A 9658-nucleotide genomic window follows, 5' to 3' on the forward strand; every position below is an offset into this window, starting at 1 on the left:
GGCGGGTAAAGCATAAACAAGAAATTGCAGTGTGGCTGGGACCCTGGTCCGCTAGTTGTCTGGATTCAACTGATTTATTCTATAGGGCACAAGAGGAACCAGGAGAGAGAGAGGTCCTGCCCACACTGCTGGGTGAGACCCAAAGGCCAGCCCCAATGATGTAGAGTCCCTTAGGAAAGCCACCCTCTGGTGCCGATGCCCAGGGAAACATCAGTCGTCCTATATCCCAGGACCAAGTAACAGGAGCATCCTCGTTTCTGACCCTGGGGTTGCTCTGGCTTCACTGATCTCATTTCCCTTCAAATTCACTTCCTGGGAAGTTCCTCAGGAACTAGTATTCAGCAACCACATACTCCGCTTCCCATCTCATGAAACCGTGCTCTAGAATCTGGCTGATGCTGGGAGAGAAAGAAGGTTCACTCTTTATTTATTTATATTTTTAAATTGATTTGTTTGTTTGTTTTTTGGCTGCACCCCGCGGCCTGTGGGATCCTAGTTCCCAGACCAGGGACTGAACCCCGGGCCCTCTGCACTGAGAGCACACAGAGCCCTAACCACTGGACCGCCAAGGTTCACTCTTTATATAGCTTTCACATAGCTCAGTTTCTGCTGCTGTTGTTTTAATGTGCTGAAATGATGTTTGGGCTCTCTTGTTCGCCTTTTGAAATAAGTTTTAAAAATTCAGACTTCCAGGAAAGACTTTCTTTTCTACATATTAGGTTAACAGAACACTAGCTGTGTGGTTCCAACCTCCGACGTTTCTAGGCAGCAAAAATCTCATCGCGTAGCCAGAGAAACAGTCACAAATTCCCATGACACACTTTCAGGCCGTATCTCTCTGCTCTGGGCCTGCTTCAGGACTGTGGGAGTAAGGCAGTGCTGCAGAGATTAGCTAGGAGGCACTTGGAATCCCTCCACACTGATATTTTGTGCTTTTTCCCCCGAGTGAGGAACACAGAGGCCTCTACAAGCACTGTTATGTTTTTTTGTTTGTTTTAATTTATAAAAATACACAGACCTCTATGTTCTCTGAGCTCTGTGTTAATACACAACATTTAGTGCTATAAAAAAGAAAACTGCCTTGGTGAAAAAGCAAAGCAGAGTCTTGTTTACTCACACCAGGATAATTGCTGCCTGACTACCTAAAGTGCCCAAGCAGTTACAAAGGGATAATTCACTTCCTTTCTCCGCTGTTGAGTGCTAAAATCATTCTCCTTGGGAGAGATGCCATGTCTTATCTAGAAAGATACTCAGAAAGCAATGTTTATAATTATCTATAAGGGTGGTAAGCACATCAGACACGTGAATAAGAAAAATTAGGTACATTCTGATCATTCTTAGGATGCTCTCAGAGAATGACACACATTTCCCATGAAATCAAAGTCTTTCTCCTCTAAATCTCACATATTCTGTTCTGTGTTTCTGAAAATGGGCATCATTTCTACAAATTGAATCCCATTATCACATGCAAAACACTAAAAATGTGTTCACATAGAAAAACTATTTCAGTAGACTAAATTCAAAATTGTTTTAACGAGAAAGAGGTGGGCTGACCTGCCACAATCTCACAAAATTTGGGAATGGAAAAAAAGTCTTCAGGATTAGCGAATTCAACTTCCAAACAATATCCCTGGCAAGTAGCCTCCTCATACCTGAGGACACACGCCTAGTGGCAGGGATGCTCCCAGAGGCCCACCCTTTCCAACTCTCGGAAACAGTTCTTTACCCGGAGCCTGAGATTCCTGAAGCTCCCTTACTCAGCGCCCACTCGCCACTCTAGCCTGGCCACATGGGAAAAGCCTCGTCCACAGAGTAGCTCCTTCAGTGTCTGAGTAGCTCTCAGAGGTTTTACTCTTGTAGGTTTGCAATAGGGCCTCATTGTACTCACTGAGTCTGCTAAAAATTGCTCATTGGGCTTCCCTGGTGGCGCAGTGGTTGAGAGTCCACCTGCCGATGCAGGGGACACGGGTTTGTGCCCCGGTCCGGGAGGATCCCACGTGCCGCGGAGCGGCTGTGTCCGTGAGCCATGGCCGCTGAGCCTGCGCGTCCAGAGCCTGTGCTCCGCAATAAAAACACTGAAGGAAAAGCAAGTTCAGAGACTGGGAAAGGGGAGTGCTTCTCCCCTCAGTTGGGAGGCAAGGGAGCCCTAATGGAGGAGATGACATTTGAGCAAAGACCTGAGTGAATTGAGGTGATGAGCCATGTGAATGTGGGGAGGGGGGGGAGTGAAGGCCCTGCAATGATACATGTGTGATGTTTGAGGAATATCAGGGAGGTCAGCAAGACAGTAAGGGGAAGTGAGACAGTAAGTAGGAGGTGAGGTTTGAGAGGCAGCCAGGAGTCCTGTGGCCTCGACAGGGCCTCGCTCTGCAGGGTTGAGAGCAGGGATGTGATGTGATCTCAAGACCCTTCCCATCCTAGTTGCTGCCTTCTCTATTTTTCTGGCTGGCCAAAGTCTCTGTAAAAGGTGGTAACGCAGACTTGCCTCCAATATTCCAGGTGAGGCCTAACTTGCACAGTACAGCAGGACCATCCCCTCCTTTATTCTGGACAGAATGTTCCTATTAATACAATCTGAGACCTCTGAGATGGCGTTTTAGGAAGCAATTTATTGAGTTTGCTGTTTTCTTTTGCACATTATACTTGTTCTTTCTCTTTCTTTCTTCCCTCCATCCCAACTTGTTTTTCTTTTTCTTTTCTTCCCTCCCTCCTTTCTTTCTCTATTTTCTTCCTTCCTTCCTTCCTTTCTTCCTTCCTCCCTTCCTTCCTTCCATTTTTCCTTCCTTTCTCTTTCTTTCTTCCTTTCTTCACACTGTACTCTTAAACCACATGCCCCACCTGAGTTTCTTCCCCACCCTCACCCTCATCCCCCCCCTCCCCCGTCCTAATACCTACTGATACCATGGCGCTTAAGGAAACATCCTAGTGCCAAGTGGGAGCCTACTCTGAACAAGGTCTTTATAGACACATTTTTGTATTTGCCTCATTCTGGTTCCATTTAACATGTCAGGTTCCAAACATCCTAGACTTGTGTGGATGGCTTTTGGGTGCCCAGTGGTGGATACTTTCCTCTTAAATTCTGTCTTACTAGACTGGGTACATTGTTTCAGTTTTTTAAAATATTTTTGGACCCTGGTTCTAGCATCTTAATGTATAAGCTATTCCTCCCATCTTTGCCATCAACAGATTTCTTCAGGATGTCACTTATAACAGCATTGTATAGAGGGCAGCTGAAGATAGAGCCCTGTGGCAAGTCAATAGAGACCTCCGTCAAAGTTGGAATGGATCCGTTACCAAGACTTTTGGGAACCAGCTTCAAATCACTCTAATTTGCCCTATATCTACCCTACATCTCTTCATTAATCAACGAGGACACAATAAAAGATTTTTGTCTAAGATACTAAGACGTACACGCACCGTCTTGACCTTCCAGCCCAACCATGCTATAAAACAAAGAAATGAACTTACACCTCACAGTTCTTATTTGCTTTGCCACTTCTCTTAACAACTCTGGACTTTTCCTCCTGGCCTGAGGCTCACCTAACATCAGACACAGGCCATACCTAGAAGCTTGCTTCCTTCTTTTTTACTGTAACTGTACACTGTAGTTTTGTCTTCCTAAATGCATTATACATGTTACTGAAAAGCTGTGATCATCTGAATCATATTCTAAGTATACAATGAACAGTTCATTCCATCAATAAAGGTATTGATCATTCCCTTGATAAGTCCAATATTTCCAAAAAGGAAACTCTTTTTGAAATACAAGTATAATACTTTCTAATATAGATTTTTGTTTACCTATACTGAATTTTCTCAAAACGTATCATACCTTCCAAGACAATAATAACAGACCAGGGCTGCTGTAACTTGAATCACCCGTAAATCCAATACCTGGCACATGGTGTCCTCCTGCAAGGAAATTCTTTAGTCTCAAATCTTCAGACTCAGTAAAATAAATAGTATTTCTATTAATTGGTAGTTCATGTGAAGATAAACAAAAGCAGTTTCCATCTGGTTTTACATTGATCCTGAATTCTTTTCAAGTCAACCTTGTGCCCCTTTTGCAAACTAGATCACAAATCTCTACGAGGGCAGGGGTCATGTTTGTCTCGGCCTTTACTGCCTTCACAGAGTCAGGCACCACACCTGGAACATATATAACAAGGGCTCAATAAATGTTTCGTGAACAGATAAAATGAGCAATAAACAAATGTATGTTGACAAAAATCATACTTTATTCATAAAATGATTTTAGTTTTGCCAAGGATCAAATAGAGACATGCCCAATGCCTTCTAAAATGGAATTTTGGGGGCAAAAATCACCATCTCAGGTACATAAATAATAATAAGATTCTCGATAGCGATTCTCGCACATTCTGGTCTCAGGACTCCTTTAACACTGTTAAAAGTTATTGAGAACCCCAGAGTTTTTGCTTATATAGGATATATCCATCAACACTTACCATATTAAAAATTAAAACAAAAATTTTATATTTATTAATTCATTTAAAATAATAGCATTGACTCAAAATAGATCAACATAATGAATGTTTTGTGAAAATACATTTTACATAACAAAAATAAATTAGTGAGAAGAGTGATATTATTTTAAATTTCTGTAAATCTTTTGAATGTCTAGCTTAGTATAAGACAGCTGGATTCTCATACCTGATTTTGCATTCAATCTGTGGGCATGTTACATGACATGTAGCCTTTAGAACAGGGGTCCCCAAACCCTGGGCCAGGCTGCACAGCGGAGGTGAGCGGCCTGCGAGCGAAGCTTCATCTGTATTCACAGCGGCTCCCCATTGGTCGCATTACCGCCTGAGCTCCTCGCCCTGTCAGCATTATGGTGAGTTGTATAATTATTTCATTATATATTACAAGGCAATAATAATAGGAATAAAGTGCACAATAAATGTAATGTGCTTGAATCATCCCCAAACCATCCACCCCCCACCGGTCCGTGGAAAAATTGTCCTCCACGAAACCGGTCCTTGGTGCCAAAAAGGTTGGGGACAGCTGCTCTAGAAAACTCCACTGTGTACTCATAAGAATGAGACTAAAAGAGGCAAACAGTGTCTTGATATTATTATGAAAATAGTTTTGACCTATGGAACCCCCTTGAAAGGGTTTTGAGGACCCCAGGAGGCCCTGGACTATATTTTGAGATCCACAATTCTAGATGTTTCCACTATTCTAGATGTTTCCATCTAGATGTGATTCTAGATGCTTAAATAATAATAGCCACTCAATTCATAAATTTTCTTCTTTCTCTTGAATATTAGAAAGTTCAGAGCCAAGCTGAGTAATCAGTTCAGGCCAGGAATCAGAGTTTGTCCATCTCTGCCACTCTGCTCAACTGCAACCTGTTTGCTACTTGACTTTTACATCTTTTTAATGTTAATGGTTTTTTGTCATATTTCTTCTGTTTTTATTAGAATTTGCTCCAATCCTTTCTGGAAGTAGGTTGGATGTTTTAAAATGTAGGTATGGACTTCACTGGTGGTGCAGTGGTTAAGAATCTGCCTGCCAATGCAGGGGACACGGGTTAGAGCCCTGGTCTGGGAAGAGCCCACATGCCGCGGAGCAACTAAGCCCGTGTGCCACAACTACTGAGCCCGCGCACCTAGAGCCCGTGCTCCGCAACAAGAGAAGCCACGACAATGAGAAGCCCGCGCACCGCAACGAAGAGTAGCCCCTGCTCGCTGCAACTAGAGAAAGCCCGCACGCAGCAACGAAGACCCAAACGCAGCCAAAAATAATAAATAAATTAAAAAGAAAAAAATGCATTTTTAAAAAGTACTATTAAAAACAACAATAAATAAAAATGTAGGTATGTGTACGTGTATGTATATATTGGGTTGGCCAAAAAGTTCGTTTGGGGCTTTTGTAACATTGTGCGGAAAACCCCGAATGAACTTTTTGCCCAACCCAATATATACATATGCACATACCTATATATATCAACCATACAAATTTAATATTACACCTTTATTTCGTTCTCAGTATCTATCCAGCTACCACCCTTCAACAGGATGAAAATATATATGATAACCACATAAAAGATTAAGACATTCCTCAGGTTGATTGAATGGGCTTTCTTAGAGCCCAGAGGACAGGGGTTGAACTGCAAGGAAACAGCTCTCTAAAAAGACAGAGTTACATGATAGAGAATTAGTCACTCAAGAATTTAGGCAAATTAAGTCTCTAGAGTGTCTGATTTATCCCAGACTCCCACCTGCACCTACCACTTTTCTATACCCATGGCTAATTGGATCAAAGCTTAGGATAGTCACCCTTGGGAAATGTCTGCCCACCGCACTTCATTCTCCTGTCAGGGAGAACCGCCCCTCAGTCTGTCTTGGGGCACCCTACCTGCGGCCACCTTGTTTGGATCAGGTTGTGCACCTGCCTCAGGCTGGGCCAACCACATCCTCCCTCCTGGGAATTCGGTGTTGGGCTGAGGACGGCCAGTCGCCTGGCTAATCTCTGCAGGAGAGGAGATGTTAACGTGGTAATCACAGCAGATCATCTCCCACCCAGTCTAGCTGCCCACCAAGAAGAAGAAAGTCGATTGCAGAGCGAGAGACAGGAAGCAGAGACGAAGCTGGAGAGGGGTCCTGCCCGGGTGCCTGTCAGCCATCCGTCCGGACTTGGTGACGCACGGCTTCATCTACACACTTCAGCCAACTCACGTGGGTGACTTGCAACCCAAAGGTCTTAACTGAGGCAAAGACAAAGCCAGAAGCATCTGTGGGTTTTTCTTGACAGCCGGGTCCCTTAAAGGATCCTGGAGAGCACTGCAGGTCCTAAATACACATGCGCTCTTTGAAGGCTTCTACTGGGCAAAAACATCTTTCCATCCAAGGCCAATGAGATTAGGAAATGGCATTTCCTCCAGCTTTACATTCCCGGAGGGCAAATGTACAGATGACTGGAGTTGGCAATTGACTCTGTGGGTTAGTATTTGCTGAGGGTACACACCCAGGGACTCGAGCGACAGAATCCCCAGGCGCCAGACGGGAGGCTGTCTGTTTTGCTTCCAACCACCTGCCTGTGGTTCCTCTCAATCAGCACTCACCAGAGCCCTGACCCTCAGTGACCGGCAGGATGACCCACTTTTTAAAATGCCAGTTTTTAGCAGCTGGAAACGATAAACGTAGAGGGAGGTGAAGATGCCGGAGGATGGATTTCTCTCTGCCTGTTTTCAAAAGGTGAAAGATGCCCTGGGACTGGGGAACAGCAAGGATGTCGTGCAACAGTCGCAGAATGCTGGTGCAACTCCTGCCTCGGAGCCGCTGTGGGACCATCCGTTAGTCCACACACCTCCCTGGGCCTCGGCTTTTAGAGTCGCGAAACGAGGAGGTAGAAGTAGATGGTCTTTATATCCCTTTCATCTTCCACTTTCTATAATCTTTGTAAGCTGGAAAGATTTACACATAACTTCATCTTGATTTTATTACTTGTAGTTCATCTTCTTGTGACAGAGTCGGCAGCAGAGCCGTTGTGGAGAAGTAAGTGGCTCGCTCGCTCTCTCCGGGATGATTTAAGAGGTGCTGAAAACCCCGAGTACCTCCCTCACTGTTTTGCTCCAGCAAAGGCCTGAAGCTTCCCTGTCCCAGAGCCAGCCCTGGCATCCAAGTGCTGTCTGTCGATGGTCGTGGTGAAAAGGCAAACACCTACATTGCCCACTGTTCACGGAGCAGAGTAACCTGGACTTGCCTCTGGATTCCCTAGGAATGGGATCCAGCAGAGGCACAATGGCCGGGAAGGGTCTGGGGCCCAGGGCACGGCGGTGGCGGACACGCCCGGGCAGTCAAGGGTACAGGGGAGCCCAGGAGCAGCAAAGGCTCCAAGGCCAGATAAGGAAGCAGCTCTGAGGCAACATTACTTGCAAAGGGAGGTGGGTTGTCAGATTCATTTGACTCCCCTGATTCTCTTCTCCTCTTCAGGGTGCCTGGCAAGAAGCAGGAGATTCTCTGACCACCCTCCAGGGGTCCCTCCTCAACACAAGGAAAGCCTGCCCGCAGGCCCCCATGGGCTGTCATGAAAAAAGACTAGGGCAGCTGTCCACCTGGAGGCAATAGCCCGATTCTGCTGTGGAGCAGCTGCCCAGATCCACCGACGCCCCTCACATTGCCGGGGCGCACGCTACTGCCACAGCCAGCCTGGGCACCAGCTCCCTGCCCAAGGAGCCACAGGCCCACCACAGCACCCACCCACCCCAAAACAAGGCTTGGGTGTCAGGTTGTACCAATCCTCATATCTGGTGGCTTCAGCTCTTAGCCTGGAGAAAAGGAGAAAGGATAATCAGGAGAACTTCCTAGTGATCCTGTGGGGGATTTGGTCAATATGGGAGCTGCGTGAAGCTTAGGAATAAATGCACCATCAGCTAGCACCCTGAGGTATTATTCCACAACACAGCATCTTAAACACCGATTCCCCTGCACTGTATTGAAACATGTGTCAAACATGTTCCCTCGGACTTTCTTGGAAGGCTAGACTTGTCAAATCTTTACCTCGTTTTTGGGGTGACGGTTAGGGTGTGTTCTGGTGACTGATGAATGTGTAGATATTAAGTAGAAGTAAAAATAGCAACTGAAGCCCAAACCATCCTTAGTGGTATCTTGAAATCTTCTGAAAAGAAACTACTATCCAAGAACCTAAGTGAACCAGGTGTGTTTTGTATTTGTTGGGGATAAACAGGAAAGGGGCACACATACTTGGGGGACCACAAATGTCCCATCACCATCACTACCCATCTCCTTAGTCTCCAGAGTAAACAGTTTGTAAAATACCAAAGGGGCCAAAATCCCAGTTTTTCCCAGGGGTTCTTCATGGCCCAGCAGAACTTTCTGGGTATGTTGCAAGAGTGCGATTAAACCTTCAAGTTTAACTTCCCTTGCTGGTCTCCCCGCCCTCTCTATCGTAGATTTCCTTTGTAGAAGAATGGGAATTGGGGGATTTAAAAACTCTTATTAGATAGTCCAGCAATTTTGCACCGGGGATATGGGCCTAGGGCCCAGGGAATCTCCCTAATAAGCCACAGGGAGACTCGGGTTCACTGGAAACAACAGCTCCTTAAGCACACTCCCTCTGGAGAAAGTCTAGGAATTCAGATTCCTGCTAATGAAAGGCCTCCTCAACGTCCTGAGGGGTAGAGATGCACTGTCCCTTGTGAAATACAAGTCCCCACTGTCCCTGTTATGTCCCTTGTGAAATACAAGTCTGGAGGAATTCTGAGCACATACCTACCTGCAAATCTACCTGCCTGTGCTCCACACAAGGCATGGATTCAATCGGTGCTGAAGCTGAGCCATTTGTCTGAACCAGCAAATACTAGGCCACAGTAGAATAGGGGTTTGGAGTCAGAGAGATGTAGGCTTGAGTCCTGGGTCGGCCACTAAGAGCTGTGTGGCGGTGGCCGAGTCACCTAGCCTGTCCCTGCCTCAGTGCCCTCATGTGCAAATGGGAATAAAACAGACTCACGCGATCCGATCTGGATCTACTGAGTCTGAAGAAGTGGGAAACAAGACTGTGTGGCCTCTTTTCGGGCAGCAGAAATACCACACACTTCTTTGCCTGGGACTCCGTTGTCCGGCCCCTTGTCTTTGCACCCACCTACCTCTGCGCGGAATCCGACGATGCAGTT

Source organism: Delphinus delphis, chromosome 18 (genome assembly GCF_949987515.2).
Source record: "Delphinus delphis chromosome 18, mDelDel1.2, whole genome shotgun sequence".
Lineage (NCBI taxonomy): Eukaryota > Metazoa > Chordata > Mammalia > Artiodactyla > Delphinidae > Delphinus > Delphinus delphis.